This window comes from Miniopterus natalensis, chromosome 1 (assembly GCF_054644295.1).
Source record: "Miniopterus natalensis isolate mMinNat1 chromosome 1, mMinNat1.hap1, whole genome shotgun sequence".
NCBI classification, from domain to species: domain Eukaryota; kingdom Metazoa; phylum Chordata; class Mammalia; order Chiroptera; family Miniopteridae; genus Miniopterus; species Miniopterus natalensis.
This window is the reverse complement of record NC_142081.1, coordinates 111,299,833-111,319,836: the sequence shown is the minus strand read 5'-3', so window position 1 is coordinate 111,319,836 and position 20,004 is coordinate 111,299,833. Positions and strand designations below refer to the sequence as shown.

At 36.0% G+C, this 20,004-nt stretch overlaps 1 pseudogene; it reads left to right on the top strand.

Annotated features, from left to right (window-relative positions):
- Window positions 1–3,672: 3,672 nt before the first annotated feature.
- On the top strand, window positions 3,673–4,470 carry LOC107534621 (lupus La protein homolog pseudogene; annotated as a pseudogene).
- The last annotated feature ends 15,534 nt before the right edge of the window (window positions 4,471–20,004 follow it).

The following is a 20,004-nucleotide window of genomic DNA, read 5'->3' as shown; positions in this document are numbered from 1 at the left end:
TCTGGGCTAGGAAGCCCAGTCTGGGGATTAGGCCCCTTAGTCCTCAGTGGGAACCCCCACAGTTGAGATATCCCTCTGGACCTTCAGCTGCTGCCTATGGGAGCCCAGCCAACTCTCTCATGCCTCCACAATTCCTACCAGTTTCTATGTGGTTACTGCTTTAGGTCCTTGGTTATGAGAGTGCTCTCCAGCTGGTCTTCAGTTGCTGTTGATTATTCAGGATGGTTTTTCTGTATTTTGCTTGTAATTCCAGTTTGGTCCTGGGAGAGTGTCAGTGTAGCTTCCACTCAGTCTGCCGCCATCTTTTAATCTGACAATTGATATCACTTGCTGTCCATTAAGAGAAAATTGACTTGGCAATTTAAGCTTTAAATAATTGTGAATTCTTTATTGCAGATAGAGGCGCATCTTATAACAACTGTGAATCATTCTAAACAATTGATAATAAGCTTTCAGGTCTTAAAATTTCACACATTTTTTTCTAAAGTTTTGACATTTATCTTGGTTTACTTGGATTATAATACTTTATATCTATATATCATGTGTCTTAAAATTAATAGTTATATTTATGTCAATTAGGAATCTTTGCAAAAATGAGTAAGATTCTTCAGAACATTCTGGTGAAAGTAATTTCAGTTAAGTTTAGGGAATGAAGAATCCAACTTTTATAACCTCTGTTAATGGATATAATCTCAAGGTTTAAAAAATTTTTAAATTGACCATATTTATACCAATATGAAGGTTTTGAAGAATAGTATTGTTTTATCAAATGACAATTTGAAATAATTGTATAAGTGTGGAAATGATAAGCTTAATGATTATAAAATTTTAAACATTAATAGTATTCATTGAATAAGATAATATGCTTAAAACATGAAATACATGAATTCTCTTTTTAGAGACAGTATGGATGAGAGAAAACTGTATACTTTGGAGAGAGTTATTGTAAATTGTAAAGGATTCAATTCATATATATTTTCAATTATTATTAAAGCATCTAGTGAAATTTTTATCAGAATTATTTCCATTCTATTTATTTATAACACCCTTTTATTTTATTGATTTTAGAGAGAGAGGAAGGGGGAGAGAGAGAGAGAGAGCGGGTTAAAAAAATTAGTTGTGACATATTCCTTTTTGGTTTTCTGGAAGAGATTTATAGAATGTTATTTTTTTCTTTAAATATTTGGTAGAATTTAATACTGAAACCATAAATCCTAAAACTTCCATAATCAGAATAGTAATGTATTTATTGTAGAAAACAGAAAATATAATTTAAAACTTAGAAACTGTACAAATGAATAAGAGATAAAAATCACTAACCCCATATTTCACATGATTATGATTAACATTTTGGAATTTTTATTCTAGTTTTCTTCCTATTTAAAAATATAGTTCATATCTTTAAACTGCATATAAGCTTACATATGTTTGTGCACATGTGTGTATTTAAAACAAAACTTGGGACCATATTATAAGTATCATTTTATACCTGGACCCAGTATGGGTATCTAATTTAATTTTATGCCATAATTTTATAAAAAGATTATTCTAATGTTGAACATTTAAATGTGATATGTATCTTTTATGAAAGTTTTTACCAATAATTAGGATTTATTTCTGAAACTAGAAAGGGTTCAACATATTTAAGGCTGTTCATACACATTGTCAAAAGCTTTTTAGAAAGGGCATGTAAATTTTTAGTCTTTAATGGATACTTTACAAAGTGTTTGTGGGAGACAGCAAGATGGCAGTGTATGAAACAGTGGTACCTGCTGCCAACCACAATCTCATCAAAGTTACAACTAAAATACAGAACAACCATCATGCAGAACCTTTTGAAATCTAGCTGAACAGGAATACTATGACTAGTGAATTTAAGAAGCACATCAACAGCAGTAGGAGGGCTAGAGACGTGGGGTAGAATCAGGTAGAATCACAAACACAGGCTGCGGTCCCACACCCAGGTGCTGCGGTTTAAAACGGGGAGGAATATCTCTGTGGTGGAGGTTTCCTGGAGGAGTGAGGGGTCCCAACCCCACATCAGGCCCTCCCAGCCCAGGGTTTCAGTGTCAGGGAGAGAAGTCCCCACATCTTTAGGCTGTAAACACCAGCATGACTGTGACTGAGGGAAGTGGAGGCTGTGGGAATCTCAGACAGCCCCTCTTAAAGGGCCAGTGCATGGATTTTTCAGACTCTCTCCCTGTGAGCTTCAGTGCCTGGGAGTAGCTTGAAAGGAACCTGGGACATTCAGGGAGGAACTAACTTTCCTGTAATTGTAGTGAGAGATGGAGGGGCGGCTTTCTTCCAGACAGATGAGCTAGCAGAGGCCATTTCTCCTTTGACGAGCCCTTCACACACAGAGCTGGCAGGCAGGCTCCATATTTGAATTTCCAGCAACCTGAATCAAAGTTTTACCCAGCCCTGGTGATTCCTGGAGACCACACCTCTCCCTACTTACAAGCTCATCCAAGCCATTTCCAGTGGCTCTTCTGTACAAGTTTCATCTCTAACCTCATGCTTAGGACTTTCCTAAAATCTCTCAAACAAGCAGAATCTGGCCTCAGTGTGCCCTGACTTTGTGATAAGTGGACCCAGTCTTGGCATTAGTGGCAGGCTGCATTGGTTCATAGCTTGGCCTCTCCTGGACACCTCCAAGCCCAGCATAAGTAGCACCAATCTACTGTTTGCTGTGTAGATTATGCTAGGTGGCCCTGGTCACGACACAGGCAGATGTTGACTTTGCGCCTCCTGGGAGGCCCCAGAGACAGTGCACCTGGTGGTCAGCTTTGACCATGCTGGATTACAACCCTACCACATTCATAAGGGACACACTCAAAGGGCGACTTGGTGAACACCAAAACTCAACTGAAGTAAATCCTGCTCCATAGAGGTGTCTCTAGAACACCAGCTCTTTGGCTGTAGCTGCAGCTGTTCCTCACAGCCAGTTGGCCTGGGGGTCATTTTCTCCCAGTGATGCCAATACAAACCAAGGCTCAACTACAATAGGAGAATGCACACAGCCCACACAGGGGCACACCTAAAATGCCCAGCTCAAGTGGCTTTGGGGGGGTGGGCTGAGCCACTGGGCCCTACAGGACACTTACTTCACAAGACCACTCTACAAATTCCAGAAGACATAGCAGCTCTTCCTAATACATAGAAAGAAACACCAGGAAGCAGCCAAAATGCCTAAGCAGAGAAACATGTCACAAAGGGAAGAATGGAAGAAATCTGAAAAAGAACTAAATGAAATGGAGCCAAGCAAGCTACTAGATACTGAGTTCAGAATAATGGTTATAAGGATGCTCAAGGATCTTAGTAAGACTATTTAGGAAACTAGTGAGATCATCAATGACATGATGAAGTACCAATCATAAGTGAAGGCTACACAAACTGTAATGAAGAATGATTTACAGGAAATCAACAGTAGAGAACACTGAGAATCTAATCAGCAATTTGGAATATAAGGAAGCAAAAAACACCCATGCAGAAGAGGAAAAAGAAAAAAGAATCCAGAAATATGAAAATAGTGTAAGGAGTCTCTGGGACAACTTCAACTGGCCCAACATTATCATTATGGGGATACCTGAAGGAGAAGGAAGAGCAAGAAATTGAAAACCGACACAGCCACTGGGGTGCAAGGGCTGTCAGGACAGTACCCATTTTTTCGTGTGTGTTAGAAGAGGCAACATGGTGGTGGCCTGGCTCTGTGGGACTGGGACCTTAAAGATAGCCACAATGGCCAAAAATTGTGATGAAAAAATGGCTGCTCTGGAGGCCAAAATATGTCATCAAATTGAGTATTACTCTGGTCATTTCAATTTGCCATGAGACAAATATTTAAAGGAACAAATCAAACTGGATGAAGGTTGGGTACCTTTGGAAATAATGATAAAATTCAGTAGGTTAAATCGTCTAACAACAGACTTTAAGAGTAGAAGCACTGAGAAAATCAAAGGCAGAACTCATGGAAATAAGTGAAGATAAACCAAAATCAGGAGATCTCCAAACAAACCCCTACCTGAGTGACTGATGAATATAAAAATGCTGTAAAAAACATCTGTTTATATTAAAAGCTTCCCTACTAATGCAACTCTTGATGACATAAAAGAATGGTTAGAAGATAGCAGTCAAGTACTAAATATTCAGATGAGAAGAACGTCACACAAAGCATTTATGGGATCCATATTTGTTGTGTTTGATAACACTGAATCTGCTAAAAAGTTTGTGGAGATCCCTGGATAAAAGTACAAAGACACAGATCAGCTAATACTTTTCAAGGAAGATTACTTTGCAAAAAAAAAAAAAGAAAAAAGAAAAAAAAGAAAAGAAAAGAAAGAAAGCAAAATAAAGTGGAAGCTAAATTATGAGCTAAAAAGAGCAAGAAGAGAAAAGTTAGCAAAAAATGCTGAAGTGAAATCTCTTGAATGCTGCAATAAGTGTGGGGGTACATATATCTTTTCCAGATAGTGCTTTCATTTCCTCTTTTATGTTATTTTGTTTTTTATTTTTTGAGGAATCTGTATCATTTTTCATAGTGGATACACCAATTTACATTCACACCAACAGTGTATGTAGGTTCGCTTTTCTCTACACCCTCTCTCCAACACTTATTTCTTGTCTTTTTGACAATTGTGAGTTGATAAACTTCTTGTGGTTTTGATTTGCATTTACCAGATGATTAATGATGTTGAGTACTTATATATAGCCATCTGTACGTTTTCCCCATGTTTTAATTGGATTATTTTTCCCATTGAGTTCTTTATATACTTTAGATATTATATATATTTTAGATACTAGCTCCTTATCATATATATGATTTGCATATATATTTTCCCTTTCCATAGGTTGCCTTTTCATTTTGTTGATTTTCTTTGCTGTACAAAGCATTTTAGTTTGAAGTGATCCCACTTGTTTATTTTTCTTGATTTTTTTTTTTTATGTCATTGTTTCTTGATTACAGTTATGAGTGGACAATAGATTTCATGTTTGATTGAAAGCAGTTTTTTTGTCCCCTTGCTCCCATTTAAGAAATAGAAAATTTTGTCTCTTTAAGACTGGGCATAATTATATGTAGTAAAAAATAGGAATGGGCATACGGATAGAATTAGCTCAATAATTTGTAAATAACCTGGTAAAGTATTACCATGATTGTTTTTGATATCTCAGAGAAAAAGTCTGATAGGCAAGATGGTTTTTTTCAGTGTACAGATGAAAATGTTTGGAAGCATGATATAAGAAAAACTAGTGGACCAGTCATTTCACTTTTTAGACATCTACCTCACCATGCATAGAATGAGGGTTTAGTTAAGGTTCTTTTCTGTTCAAAATTTAAAATTTTTCAATTCAATTTTTTAAATTTTGAAGTATTTTTAGAAAACAATAAAGACTTTGGTAAGCAGTCAGAAATATGCAGTGCATGGCAAATAACAAATATCTTAAGAAGATACTCGCCTTTGCTCATATTGAGTGCAAGTCAAAGCAATTTAATATCATTCCCCTCCCCCATTAACTTGATAAACATTTAAAATCTACCCAATTTTGATAGAGGAAAGGGGAAAAAAATCTATCTCATATACTAGTGATGGAATATAAATTGATGCAACCTTTTTGTAGGTGGTGGAATTTATTAAAATTTAAGGTATGAATTATTTTTGACTCAGTAATTCTGTTTAGAAATCTATCCTACAGATATCTCTTACATGTGCAAAGAATTATAGGTACAAGAATGCTCATTGAAGCATTGTTTGTAGTAGCAAAAAATTGGAGATAAGTGGTAACCAATATGTATTATTCTCCTGTGTAGGGTGATCATATGTTCCAGTTAGCTTGGGATGGGTCTGATTTATACCTGTGCTACCAGAATAATTATTAAGAGCACTCTCTTTCACTCTCATTAGTGTCCTGGTTTGTATAATAATTTACATCTTTATTATATGTGCACACTAATAGCCTGGATTACTGTGCATATGTTAAAAAGAACAAACTATATGCACTGAATTGGAACTACATTGTTAAGTGAGAGAAGTGAGTTGCAGAACAATATATACTATCCCTTTCATTTTAAAGTAAAACACCCTGTACTGTGTCTGTGTGAATGAAAGGCAATAAGAGACACAAAGAGGATCTATTGAAAGTATGTGGAAAGATTTACACTAATTTGTTAATATGATAACCTCTTGAGAGAAGTGGCAACCCCATGAATGGGCATATATTTATTCATTTATTTTTATTTATTTATATTTATATATTTTTATTTTTTAAATATATCTTTATTGATTTCAAAGAGAGGAAAGGAGAGGGAGAGAGAGATAGAAACATCAACGATGAGAGAGTCATTGATCGGCTGCCTCCTGCAGGCCCCCTGCATGTGCCCTGACCGGGAATCGAACCCCGGTTGCCTGGATCCTAGGTCGACATTCAACCGCTGAACCATGCCTGGCAGGGCTATTTTTATTTTTTTTATTGAGGGAGAGAGGGAGGAAGGAGGAAAGAGAGAGAGAGAAAGAGAGATATTTGTTATTCCACTTATCAATGCATTCATTGGTTGATTCTGGTATGTGCCTTGACTGGGAATTGAAGCCCTGATCTTGGCATACTAGGGTAATGCTCCAACCAACTGAGCTTCCAGGCCAGGATGATTATTTATTTATTTCTGTATTTATTTAAATTGTTGTTGTTGATTCTCACCTGAGGATATTTTTTTCATTACTTTTAGAGAGAGTGGAAGGGAGGGAGGGAGGAACAGAGAGAGAGAGAGAGAGAGAGAGAGAGAGAAACATCAATGTGAGAGAGACACATTGATTGATTGCCTCCCACATGCACCCATAATGGGATGGGGATTGAACTTACAACCCAAATATGTGCCCTTGATCAGGAATCAAACCTGAGACCCTTTGGTGCCATAATTCACTTAGCCATTTTTCTAGTTATAAATCTAGTTTATAGGCTTTAAAATTTGAACCTCAAAAGTTTAACCAAACTGGTGCCTACTCTGTGTAGGAACCTTTTTTAGGTACTGTAGGCATTGGTATATGTACATATATGTGGTATGGTTTAGCATTACTTGACCTTGCCGTACACATTACATTTCTGAAAGGTTGTATATATGAGTGAAAATTTCTTTATATAATTAGGTATCTATTTTCCCAATTGAGTTTTACTGTTTTAAAGATGTAATCCTCTGGAAAACAAATATTCTTCTCTTAATAATCAAAAAATATTTAATAAAAATCAGCAGTGAATTCAGCACTGTGTTTGGTTCCTTCAAAGACTGTGCTTTTGTGCATAGTGAGCTATGTTCTTTCATATGGCACCACCAAGAAAAGTTATTTAAATGAACACTTAACATGATTTGTGATTATTCAATAAAAGTGTACAAAGTTTGAACTATCCAAATGGAAAAATTATATGGATAATTCCAAAATCTTTTGTTTGTGTTTAGAATATGCATTTATGCTTATATTGAGATAGGGTAAAATTACAGGGTTCATATAGAGAAGTCACATTTGTTACTTAGGAGGGGCTACACAGCTGTCTGGCTCTTTCTGTTCCCTTGGTCAATGTTAGTTACTGCATTTTTATCTTCGTGAGATAGAGGGTATCTATTTAATAGAATAACCTAAGTACTGGACAAATGTCAACTGTTCTAGTTGGATTAAGGATAATTAAGAGCTTTATTTTTAAGCTCACCTGCTGTGTTTCTAGGTACCTGTTAAAATAAGAGCAAAACATATGGTTATTTAACAAATAACTTAGAACCCTCTTTGCTAAATATATTATGTATTTTGGGTGGCACTTTTGCTTAATCCACTTCAGGATTTTGTGGTACCACCACAGAAGTGGTGGTGGTGCATGCTTTCATCAAGAGGCATATTATGTTGCTACTGGCCACCAGGGTTCAGCAAACTGGTGCTTGGTCTGTGGCACTTTTTTGTGTATCCCAGAACTGATGTTGATTTTTACATTTTTAAGTGATGCTAAAAATAAAAGTTTAAAATCAAAGGAGAATATGAGACAAAGACTGTATATAGCCTGCAAAGCCTAACATATATACCATCTGGCTCATTTAAAAAAAAAAGTTTGCTGACTTTTGAGTCATTGATGTTTATTGCTCAGAACTGTTAATTCATTAAGTGTTGCAAAATGGTGATATTGTATATTCCTTCATTAGTAGGTGGAATACTTCTATAAACAGAAACTTACTTTCATCAACACTTTATTGACATTAGGAACAATTTTATTTGATTAGGAAAAGTGCTTAATTTTTTCACTCTTACATGCCATTTTTCAAAGTAATGAGTTGGTTCAGTAATATTCTCCAAGGTAACCAATTAGTTTTTATTCTGTTTTTTTATGTCATTATAAAGTAATGGAATTCAACATATTTGAGTGTTTCAGTTTATTACTTTGTTATCATTATCAATGCTTTAATATTCTATATTTGGCTATTAAGAGCCTCTTGAGTCTTTTGGGATGACTTTAGTAGTCATTGGTAGCTTTTTGTTTTCTGGCATAACAAGATGTTGCAGATTCATCTTTGTTGTTGAAAGTACTACAGATGTTTCCCTTTTCCCCAGATTGATCCCCTCCACCCCCACATATGCCCGCCACCCCAGGCCATCACCACACTATTCTCTGTGTCCATGGGTTATGTGCATATGCATATAAGTTCTTTGATTAATCTCTCCCCACCCACCCCATCTCCCCACCCCACCCTCCCTCTGAGATTCATCAGTCTGTTCCGTGCTTCTGTGTCTCTGGATCTATTTTGTACATCAGTTTGTTTTGTTCATTAGATTCCACATATGAGTGGGATCATGTAAAACTGAATCAGAAAACCTGAATAGGCCAATAACAACTAATGAAATAGAAGCAGGAATCAAAAAACTCCCAGCAAACAAAAGCCTTGATCCAGATGGCTTCACAGTGGAGCCCCACCAAACGTTCTATTTCGTATTACAACAGTCCCTTTAACATTTCTTGCAATGCTGGTTTGGTGGTGATAAACTCCTTTAGCCTTTTTTTTTTTTGATTGGGAAGCTCATTATTTCACCCTCTATTTTGAATGATAGCCTTACTGTGTAGAGTAGTCTTGGTTTCAGGTCCTAGCTTTTCATTTCCTTGAATACTGTATGCCATTCCCTTCTGACCTGTAGAGTTTCTGATGAGAAATCAGCTGGAAGCCTTATGGGAGCTCCTTTGTAGGTAACAGATTGCTTTTCTCTTACTGCTTTTAAGATTCTCTCTTTGTCTTGAATTCATGGCATTTTAATTATGATGTATATGGATGTGGGCCTCTTTTGGTTCTTCTTGCTTGGGACTCTCTGTACCTCTTGAACTTGTGTGACTTTTTCCTTGACCAAGTTAGGGAAGTTTTCTGCCATTATTTCTTCAAATAAGTTCTCTATCCCTTGCTCACTTTCCTCCCTTTCTGGCACTCCTACAATGCAAATATTGTTATGTTTCATGTTGTCCCACAGCTCCCTTAAACTGTCCAGTTGTTTTTTTTTTAATACATCTTTATTGATTTCAGAGAGGAATGGAGAGGGAGAGAGAGATAGAAACATCAATGATGAGGGAGTCATCACTGATTGGCTGCCTTCTGCACACCTTGACTGGGGCTGAAACCCACAACCTGGGCATGTACCCTGACTGGGAATCAAACCTTGATCCCCTAGGTTGATGCTCAAACCTGAGCCACACCCAGCTGGGCTGTTCTGTTTTGAATTGTTTTTTCTTTTTGGTTCTCTGATTGAGCACTTTTTTCTACTCTGTCTTCTAATTCACTGAACTGATCCTCAGGAATAAATCTGCTGCTTATTCCTTTCAATGTATTCTTTATTTCTTCTATGCCATTCTTAATTTCCTTCATAGTTTCCATATCTTTTCTTAATGTGTTGGCCATCCTTACAATTATTATTCTGAACTTTATATCTGATGGGTTGCTGATCTCCATTTCATTTATCTCTTCTGGAGAATTCTCTTGTTCTTTCACTTAGGACTTGTTTTTTGTCTCCCCATTTGTCTGCCTATTTGGGTTTATTTGTATGTATTAGGTAGATCTGCTAAGACTGCTTGTCTTTTTGGATGGTCTCTGGTGCAGGCCAATATCAGACACTGTTTGTGAATGGCATTGGGCACCCTGATTGGAGCCATCAGTGATCCACAGTTTGTGTCTCCCTCTGCTTAGGCTGTGTATTTGCCTAAGATGTGCACCAAGTTCTGCTTTTTCAAGCCCTGGACCTGGAAGCAGATCAGCAAAGACTCAAAGCACCCAGAGGTCTGCCTCTGCCTACCTGCAGGCTGATTGTTATTCTTAGTCTCTTGATGGGCCTCAGACTGCAGACCACAGCAAGGAGTAAACTCCACAGGGTGGGTTGAGAGGTTTCCAATGGGTGGGGCAATTGCTCCCCCCACACTCCCAGGCAAAAGCTGCATGGATGGTAAAGGTCTGCCTGAGAAAGATGTTCTCTGTAGTCTAGAGGAATGTCTCAACACAGGAATCCAGATGACTGCCCTGCTGTTTCCTCACATAGCTCTAGTCCACTTTGCCCTCTCTTTGCTGGAGTCCAAGGTGAGTGTCTGCACACAAAATTTTGTGCATTGGCCCTTGAAGAGGGTGTCTGCCTTACCAGCCATCTCTCCCTGGAAAACAGAAACCTTGCTTCTTTTCACATCCAGTTGTTATGTGGGTTCCTTTCTCAGTTCTGGTGCTCTTGGCTGGGGGGCTCATCTTGGCATTTAGACCTCAGATTTCTCAATGGGAACCCCTCAGCTCAGATATCCCTCTGGACCTTTAGCTGCTGCTTGTGGGAGCCCAGCCAACCCTGTTGCACATCCGTACATCCTTGGTTATAAGGATTCTCTCCAACTCATCTTCAGTTGATTATTTAGGATGTTTTTTCTATATTTTAGTTACAATTCCAGTTTGGTCCTGGGGGAGTGTCAGTGTAGCTTCCACTTAATCCACTGCCATCTTGGAATCCTTGGAAATACATATTTTTTTTAATAAAAAAATACAAATTCATATTGGTGTTTACAATGAAAGTTGAGGCATACATGATTTTTACTTAATCTTATGGCTTTATATCTATAGCACTTTTCCTCCACCTTGAGAATCTTCTTCTCAGTGATGGCAATGAAATTACTCATTCACTTTATCCTACAACACACACACATACACAAGTCTAATAGTAACTGCAATAAAATGGTTATTAAAACAGTTTAAAATTTATGCAGTTCTTATGGTTCTTAAGGCATATTCCACTATGTAAAGTTTGGTTATTGTGTTCTTAAATTCCCTTATATTAGCCTTTTCTGTGTGATTATAATGACAACTGGAGATTCATGTTTGTTACATTTCTGCTTTTATTTTTTAGAGTTATTTAAAATTTAATTTTGTTTTTTAATTATGTACAATATTTATGTGGGACCAAAGTTGAACCTATTAACAAGTTCTATTTAGAGACATCTAGCTGAATCCCTGCCTCCTCTAACCATATTTCCTCTTTAATATGGAATTGTGTGTGTGTATTAATATCCCATTTTTCTTAGATAAGAATAACCACTTGTCTTCACCTTTGATTTTTTACTTAATTTATTCTAGAGATCACTCCATGGTGGAATATATTCTGTAGTCTTATTTATAACTGCACAGTACCTCATTGTGTCAGTGTATCATAGTTTGTTCAATGTATCCCTTATTGATGGACATCAGGGTTGCTTTCAGATTGTTACTACAAGTAGCACTGCAATGAATAGTCTTGCTTGTACCTGTTTTCATATTTTGGCCAGTGTACCTTTGGGATAGATTCATAGACATGGGATTGCTAAATCAGAGACTAATGCATATATAATTGCGCTAGGTGTTGCAACTTTCCTTTATACTGGGTACCATTTTGCATTTCCATCAGCCTTTTTTCCTATACTTTGCCTATAGAGGATGTTGTTAAACATTTGGATTTTTGCCAATATGATAGGTGAGAAATTGTGTCTCAGGATAGTTTTAATTTGCATTTCTCTTATTATATGTGATGTTGAGATCTGTTAAAAGTGATTAAGGCCATTTGCATTTCATTTTAGTAACTAATTCTGCATCTGTAGAATTTTTTTTTTTATAACTCTGTATGATGTCAAATGGGTGTGAGATCCATTGAGGTGATCATGTAAGTCATATAATGTCTAATCACTGTTGTGCACACCTGTAACCAATATAATAATATATGTCAACTCTAATTGAAAAATAAAAATGATTTTAAAATTAAAAAAAAACACACCCTGAATAAAAACCACACATTTATTTCTCATGGTCTTGAGGCTGGTAAGTGCAGTTATAGGGGTATGGAAAAGGTTTATTTTACTCCCACAAATGTATTTACAACTGCTTGGTTGTTACATATAATATGGCTTTATTGTGGTTATTTTGGGGCTTGTGTCTTATTCTTCTGATATTATTAATATCTTTCTTGGATTTTAGAGCTCTCCTCCTTTCTCAACCTCACCTCCCCCATCAGAAATGTGTTATCAAGTGATTACAGAATTAGTGAGTGGAATATGAATTTGTCTGTAACTTACTAATGTAGGCTTAATAAATTTTTGAGTTGTTTGTTTCAATCATTAAATGTGCAGTTGAACAGAAGAATTCTAGAACATGATCTATAGACCTTGTAAAACTAAAACTATGACATGATTTTTCTAAAACATCTGTTTATTTTGCAATGAGAGCTTGTGCATGTATAGCATTCTTTGTAGAACATAGCTTTAATATTGTAAGATTCATTATTAAGAATTCTTAGTCTTGTGTTCTTCTCTTTTGTATATGTTTATGTTGTTTACTTGTCCTGTGGGATTTCATAAATATTACTTATGTTAGTAAAGCTGCTGACAGAAAAAGCATTTAATAAATTATTCATGTGCTATTTGTTTTCAGTGTTCAAGAATTAATGCATCTTTACACAATTTGTTTTTAGCTGAACTTGATAATTTGTAAACATGTGGTGGTATTCTTGAATTAAATCTAATGCTTGTTTTCCATGTGAGAAAAGTACTCCCTCCATTAACGATATTTCGAATATCGGTTCTCTAGAAAATAGCTGATTACTGAAGAATAATGTAAAAATAACTTTCAAAAATGTGAAATAGTTTTTATAAAAATTGCTATTCTTCAAGATGTGGGCCGCTGAATTTTATCTCTAGTTCTCTCATTCACTATTGTCTATGTACTAACTATTTTCATTTATTGAAAACTTAAGGTCTTGTTTTACAGTCTTCCTCTCCATTCCAAGTCTACCATTGTTCTGGATAATTTGAGTGTCTGCTTGGCTTACCCTTCTAATATCATCTTCATTTCTTTAACTTCATTATCTCCAGTGAGTTCCCTTTCATGCTACTTCAAGCACCAGCTTCCGTAACTGCACCCTACTGCTTGTAATTACTCAACAGTGCTGAAATATTAAAATAATATCACAGTCTCTCCATCATCTCCTGTCTTTCCAGGGTTCCCACATTTTACAGGCACCATTTTTACCCATCACACTTCACTCCTGTTCATTTCCTTCCCTGTCTATCTTAGATTCCATTGACAATCACTTGCTGATATCTTTAGCTCTCTTACTTCATTGTCACTTTCTACTCATCTGCCTAGGAAAATTCAGTTTTCAATGTCTACTTTCTCTTCCCTTTATGCTCTACAAAAAACCACATTCTCATACTTGAACTTCTTTAAATACAGTTACCACCTTAACTGGACTCTCAGTGAAGACTAGTAATCCTGCTTTTCCTTTTCAGTGCTGTCTTCCATTCTCACTGCAGCTAGTTTAGATGTTTATAACCACCTACAAACATTAGACCCTTCTTGACACCCCTAGCCTGCATCATCAACAGTTGTACTCACCTCATGCTTTAGAGATTATACAAGCAATTAACAATGACTCCCATAACCACCAAGCTTACCTATCTTCTCACGTTCCTTCTTGTTACAACAAAAGAAGTGTCCATCCTCTGATCCAAAACCAATCCTCCTACATGTATTTTTTAATGTAGACATTTAATGTTTGAAATTTCCCTTTATGTATTGCTTCAGTTATGTTGCACAAATATGACCTGCTATATTTTCATTTTCATTAAGTTCAAAATATTTTCTAATTTCTCATGTGATTTCTTCTTTGATCTATTGGTTCTATCGAAGTATGCTGCTTAATTTCCCAATATTTTAGGATTTTCCAAGTATCTGCTATTGATTTCTAGTTTAATTCGACTGTGATTAGAAAACATACTTAGTACACTTTCAGTCCCCTCACATGCACTTGAGTAGGCACCTAAAGATTCAAGGGGACTCTTCCACCAAATTTGAGTTTGTTTGTATGTGCACATGTTTCTGTGTGTGTGTCTTTGTGTATTCCTCTCTCTCTCTCTCTCTCTCTCTTTCTTTCTCTCTCTCTCTGTCTCTCCCTCCCCTTCCCTCCCTCTCTTTCCCTCTTTATCTATCTCTGTCTCTCTTCCCTCCTCTTTTGTTCTCTGCCCAGAAAATTGTAGTCACCTTGGTCTCCCTAACTCTGATTTGTCTCTTCAACTATGTAAGACTTAGGAGATCTCTTTGCTTTTTTCTTCCTCATGCTGAGGCCTCTAAAGATGGGATATCTTTAAACTGTAACATGGAGTAATTTTATGGCTCACCTTGTTTGTATCTTTTTTCTTAGGGGTCACAGTCCTGTACTGTTCAGTATTTGAAAAGCATTGTTTCGTTGATTTTTGTCCAGTTTTCTAGTTGTCTGAGGCAGGAAGGTAAATCTAGTCCCTGTTACTCCATTATGGCCAGAAACTTGGATCCTAATCTTATCCTATTTTGCCTCAATATTCTGTCTTACCCTCTGGTTCTTTCCATCTTTTAACATGTTCAAGCCTCTCCTCTATTACAAAGACTATAAAAGAAGCGCAAACTCAATCTTCTTGATTTTTACCAACCTCTCTCTTCTCTACCTTTTATAGTCAAACTTTTTGAAAGTGGTCTCTAAATCCTTGCCTCTCAAAAGTGTTGTTTGTGGATTGGCAGAATCAGCAGCAACTGGATATTTGTTAGAAATGTAGACTCTGATTTAGCCAGCTGATTCATTTGAGAAGTGCTGTTCTCCATTTTACATGTCTTCTTTCTTCGTGTTCCATCTTGTTCCTGAGCTCATTGTAGTCTGGCATCTGTTCTTACCTAGGTCATGTGTGTCCATCTTTGTTTCACTCTCAGCTATTAATTCTCCTTGAAATATTTCTTTGGCTCCTGGTTATGCCATGTTCTCTTGTCCTCTCACTTTTTCAGGCTTTTTCTCTTAAATGTTGGTGTTCTGCAGAATTTGTTCCTCAGTTTCCTAAGAATTTACATTTCTTAGTCTATCTCATTTTATCTTGTAACTTCAGTTTCAAAATGTATCTCCATCCTGAATCTCTACTGAGTTCAAAGCTTGTTGCCCTCCACACCCACGTCCCATAATAGTCTTAAACTCTGCATGTCGTCAGCAGACAGTATGATCTCTCCCACTGTGTCCCCTTCCTCAGTGGCTGGCACCTCTGTTTAGCTGTTGTCCAAGCCAGAAACTTGTCAGTCATCTTTGACTCCTCCATCACCCTTACACCACATTAACTCACACTCATTTCCACACTTAATCCTTCTCCAAGGTGTATTGACTTCACCCTAAAAATTTATTACATCTGCACATTTATCTTAGTCTCTCTTGCTACTTTCCTAGTAGGACTTCAAGTTTCACCTGATTACTGCATTGGCTTTCTAACTGGTTTCCCTGTCTCCAGCCTTATTCCCTTCAAGCTAATCTCCATTTTGCAGCAAGACTGGTCCTTTTAATAAGAAGTGAGTGTCACCTTCACTTCTCATCTAAAGCCCTTGCCAAACTTCTTAACTAAGCATATAAAATTCCTCATAATCTGCTCCTTGCCTGCCCAATTCTGAATTTCCTTGAGTACTTTGCCTCTTTCACTACCACCTGGTTTCCAAGCACTTGCTGTTCCTTTGGCTACATACATACATTCTGCTTTTCACTGGCTGTCTCCTACTCCTCCCTCAGGCTTTCACATCAATAATCACGTTTTACATGGATATCCTCCCTGACTCTCTAGGCCAGTTCTCTCTGTTTGTACCTTATACACACCCTTTCTTGGCTCCCACCACATTGTCCTGGTTGTGTTTGTGTGAGCTGTGATTGTATTTGTATCTGAGGGTAGATAACTTGTGTCTTATTGTTGTAACTTAGGTGCTTATCATCCTTCATTCATTCAACAAATATTTATTGAGTACCCACATAGATGCCAGACAAAGTTCTTGCTCTCATCAAGCTTGTATTGTGGGGATAGAAGTGGGTTAGGGTGGAGTGAGAAACAATAAACAACAAAAGAACAACTTTTTGCTCTTATACATAGTAGATTCTTAGTAATGTTCTTAAAAGAATTAATGTAGGGATATTTATTTTAAGGAACCCTTGACATCCAAAAATCTTTGATATTATTGTTACTGACTTAAGCCCTTGAAACTCTGCTCTCTAAATATGTAAGACACCTTTTTGGACCTTGTGGTCTGTGGTAATTAGGTTATTATTCAGAGTCTTTTACTCTACCTAATCTTGATTTTATTTTATCTAATTTCCCTGAACAAAGGCAAGGTAATCAAAGGCTGTTAGAAGCACACTTTAGAAATGGTAGTGAGAAGTGATGTTTAACCTCAAAAATAAAAAAATAAAATAATAAATTTTGTTGCTAAGAAAGATATGTTATTTTCGTGTTCTTTTATAAAGTCAAGTCCTAGATCCTAAAATTAGAAAAATTTCTTTTCAAATAGCTGAATTGTAGATATTGATAGTTAATAGGTCATCTCAGATTGGCAGAGTATTGGGAACACTTTTCTTAAGATGCTGTGGCACTTTATTAATTTCTAACTCTTTAATTATATGGAAATGTGATAGTAAATATTTTAAAAAATCTTATATACTCAGAGTATTAAGGTGTTTGTTTTTTTGTTTTGTTTTTATTTTTGCAAGCATCACAAATTTTAACTAACTTAAGCTAAAAAAGGAATTTATGGAAATAATGTGTGGTAGCTTCAATGATCAATGGAAAAGCTAAAGAACCAACAACTGTCCACTGTTTCATTTAGGCCATAGAAGTTATTTTTCTGTAAAATACAAGTCTTTGGGTTATATAATTATTACCTGTCTGAATTTTCTTGAGCCTTTATGCCTAAGAGCATATGCTACATGTTGCATAGTTTCTGGTATATTGTAATTGCTTAGACATTCAACAACCAATTGCAGTGTTTTTATCTCAAAGTTTTAATACTGCAGAAAGCATCTAGGAATAAGGACATTTTCTTACCTAACAATACTATTAATCACATCTAAGAAAATTAAAATTAATTCAGTAATATTATCTAATATACTCAAAATTAAAATTCACCCAATTAGTCCCTAAATGTTTCTTTTTAGCCTAGGACCCAATAAAAGATCACTTACTGAATTTGATTTTGCCCCTCAAGTCTCTTTTCATCTAGAGCAATCTTCTTGTCTTTGTTTTTCATGACATTGACTCCTTTTGGAACAGTCCAGGCAGTTGTCTTATAGAAAGTTTCACATTCTGAAATTGTGTAATTATTTCTTCATGTTTAGATTTGGGTTAAACACTTGGCAAGAATATTACCTGCTTCTTACTAGAGCCCATCAGGATGTATATAATGTCAGGTTGTCTCACTACTGGTAATACTGAAATTGATCACTTAGTTAAGGCGGAGACCACCAAATCTGTCTATTTCTAAGGTACATTTTCTCCTTTTTAATTAAGTAATTTGTGGATGGCACTCTGAAATTGTATAACTGTCCTTTTTTCAGAAACCTTTCTCCCAATGGTTTGAACATTCAGCAATAATGAATTGATTGTTACTTCAATTTTAACTAAAAATTTTGAAAAAGTTTAATTTCTAAAAATACATTTCTGAGTAGGTGTTAAAATGAGAGTGCTGATGGTTGCTTAAAATCCTTTAATTGCTACTGTTTAGATGGAAGACCAGTTATTCATATTTGACAGCCAGAAGAGCTTTGCTTTACTCCTTTATGTGTGCTGCCATGATTCATAATCTATTACCCTTTGCAGAAACACTAAAACTTTTTTCTTTAGAAAGAACTTATTTCTTTTAAAGAATATTAAGAAAAGGTGGTAGCATGGTTCAGTGCAACACTGTCCAATAGAAACACAGTGTAAGCCACATATGTAATTTAAAATTATCTAGTTAACTACATTAAAAAAGTAAAAAAGATGAGTGGACTTAATTTTAAGAGTATATTTATTTAAATAAATATATCCAAAATATTTTAACTTGTAATCATTATTAAATTTGTTAATGAGATATTTTAAAATCTGCGTGTGTGCATGTGTGTGTGTGTACTAAGTCTTCTAAACTGGTGTGTATTTTATACTTAAAGCAAATCATAATTTAGATTAGTCACATTTCAGGTTCTCAATAGCCACGTGTCTCTAAGTGTCTACTGTATCTGATAGTGCAGGCTTAGTGGTTATGATCTTGGGCACAGGGGAGCCTGACTAACTTGGTTCAAATTTTGCCTTTTCCATAGCTTGCTTCATGACTTTGAGCAAATTATTTACTTTCTTTGTGGCTCAGTTTTCTCATTGTAAATGTGGATAATAATAATTCCTACCACTAAGGCTGGAGAAGTACAGGTAAAGCACTAAAACAGTGCCTGGCATAGTAACTCTTCAGTAATGTTAACTATTATTATTATGCCTTTAGACTTGGTCCCGTAATTCCCATTCTGTCTTAGAAGTGTCCTTGTATTTTGTTAGAGAAGCTAGGATTAGATCTTGGACCCCTGGACTTCTATTTTATAAGTTGTTTCTTGCCCTCAATCTCTTGTTTACCGATGGTGACATTATAAACCAATAAGATAAATTAGATTTTCTAGGACAGTTTTGATATCAAGTGTTCTCTCCTCTCGTTACTATAATTCATTGAAGTGAAGGGGAAAACCCAACAACTTTGCAAGTGGCAACGAATTAATGAAATATTTATCATTGTGATTTTTAAAAAACCACAAATGCTTGCAAAATATTGAGAGCTACAGTAGACTGGGTTGTTGCATTTCTCTTTGTAAACCCACAAACACTTCTCAACCACAAAAGTCTATATAATTGTAGCAATAAGATAAAATTATAGCATATGAAGTAGAGGTGATCTTGAATATTCATGTGTAGCTGTGTCCATTTCAGAGTTATTTAGAATGTGTTTCAGATTAGATAACTATTTTTATATTAGGTTACTGGTACTGTAGATGATTGGAAAAGAAGTTTTTTTTGTTTTTTTTTTTTAGTTTCTTTATTGATTTTAGAGAGAGGAAAGGAGAGGGAGAGAGAGAGAGATAGAAACATCAATGATGAGAGAGTCATTGATCAGCTAGCCTAGCCCACAACCCGGGCATGTGCCCTGACCGGGAATCAAACCCTGATCGCCTGGACCCTAGGTCGACGCTCAACCGCTGAGCCACGCCCGGCCGGCCGGAAAATAAGTATTTAATAAAATTTTGCAAAGAATACACCTATTTTAAAAGAACTTGACAATTTACTGTGATAAAATATTTTATACTCAGGATATTATTGAAGTGTTGCTTATAGTAGAAAAATAGGACATCACTTAATGATCAAGAAAGTACTGAATTACACTATAAAACAGTGTCATGATTCAGGTCTTTGGATTGCACCTCCAAGTTAATTTTCACATTATATTATCATTGAACCCATATTTTCATGAGTATAATATGCAGAGGTAGAACTGAAATACTCTTGTTTTAGAAATTCAAAAGACTTTGCATCATGTATTGGGTGAAATGTCTTACTCTTAGAAGAGCCTTCTGGCCACAAATAACAAAAAGTTGCATATCAGGTGTTTTCATGAAAGTTCTATATAGTTAATGTGAAAATTATTTTTTCTCATCTAGCAGAATG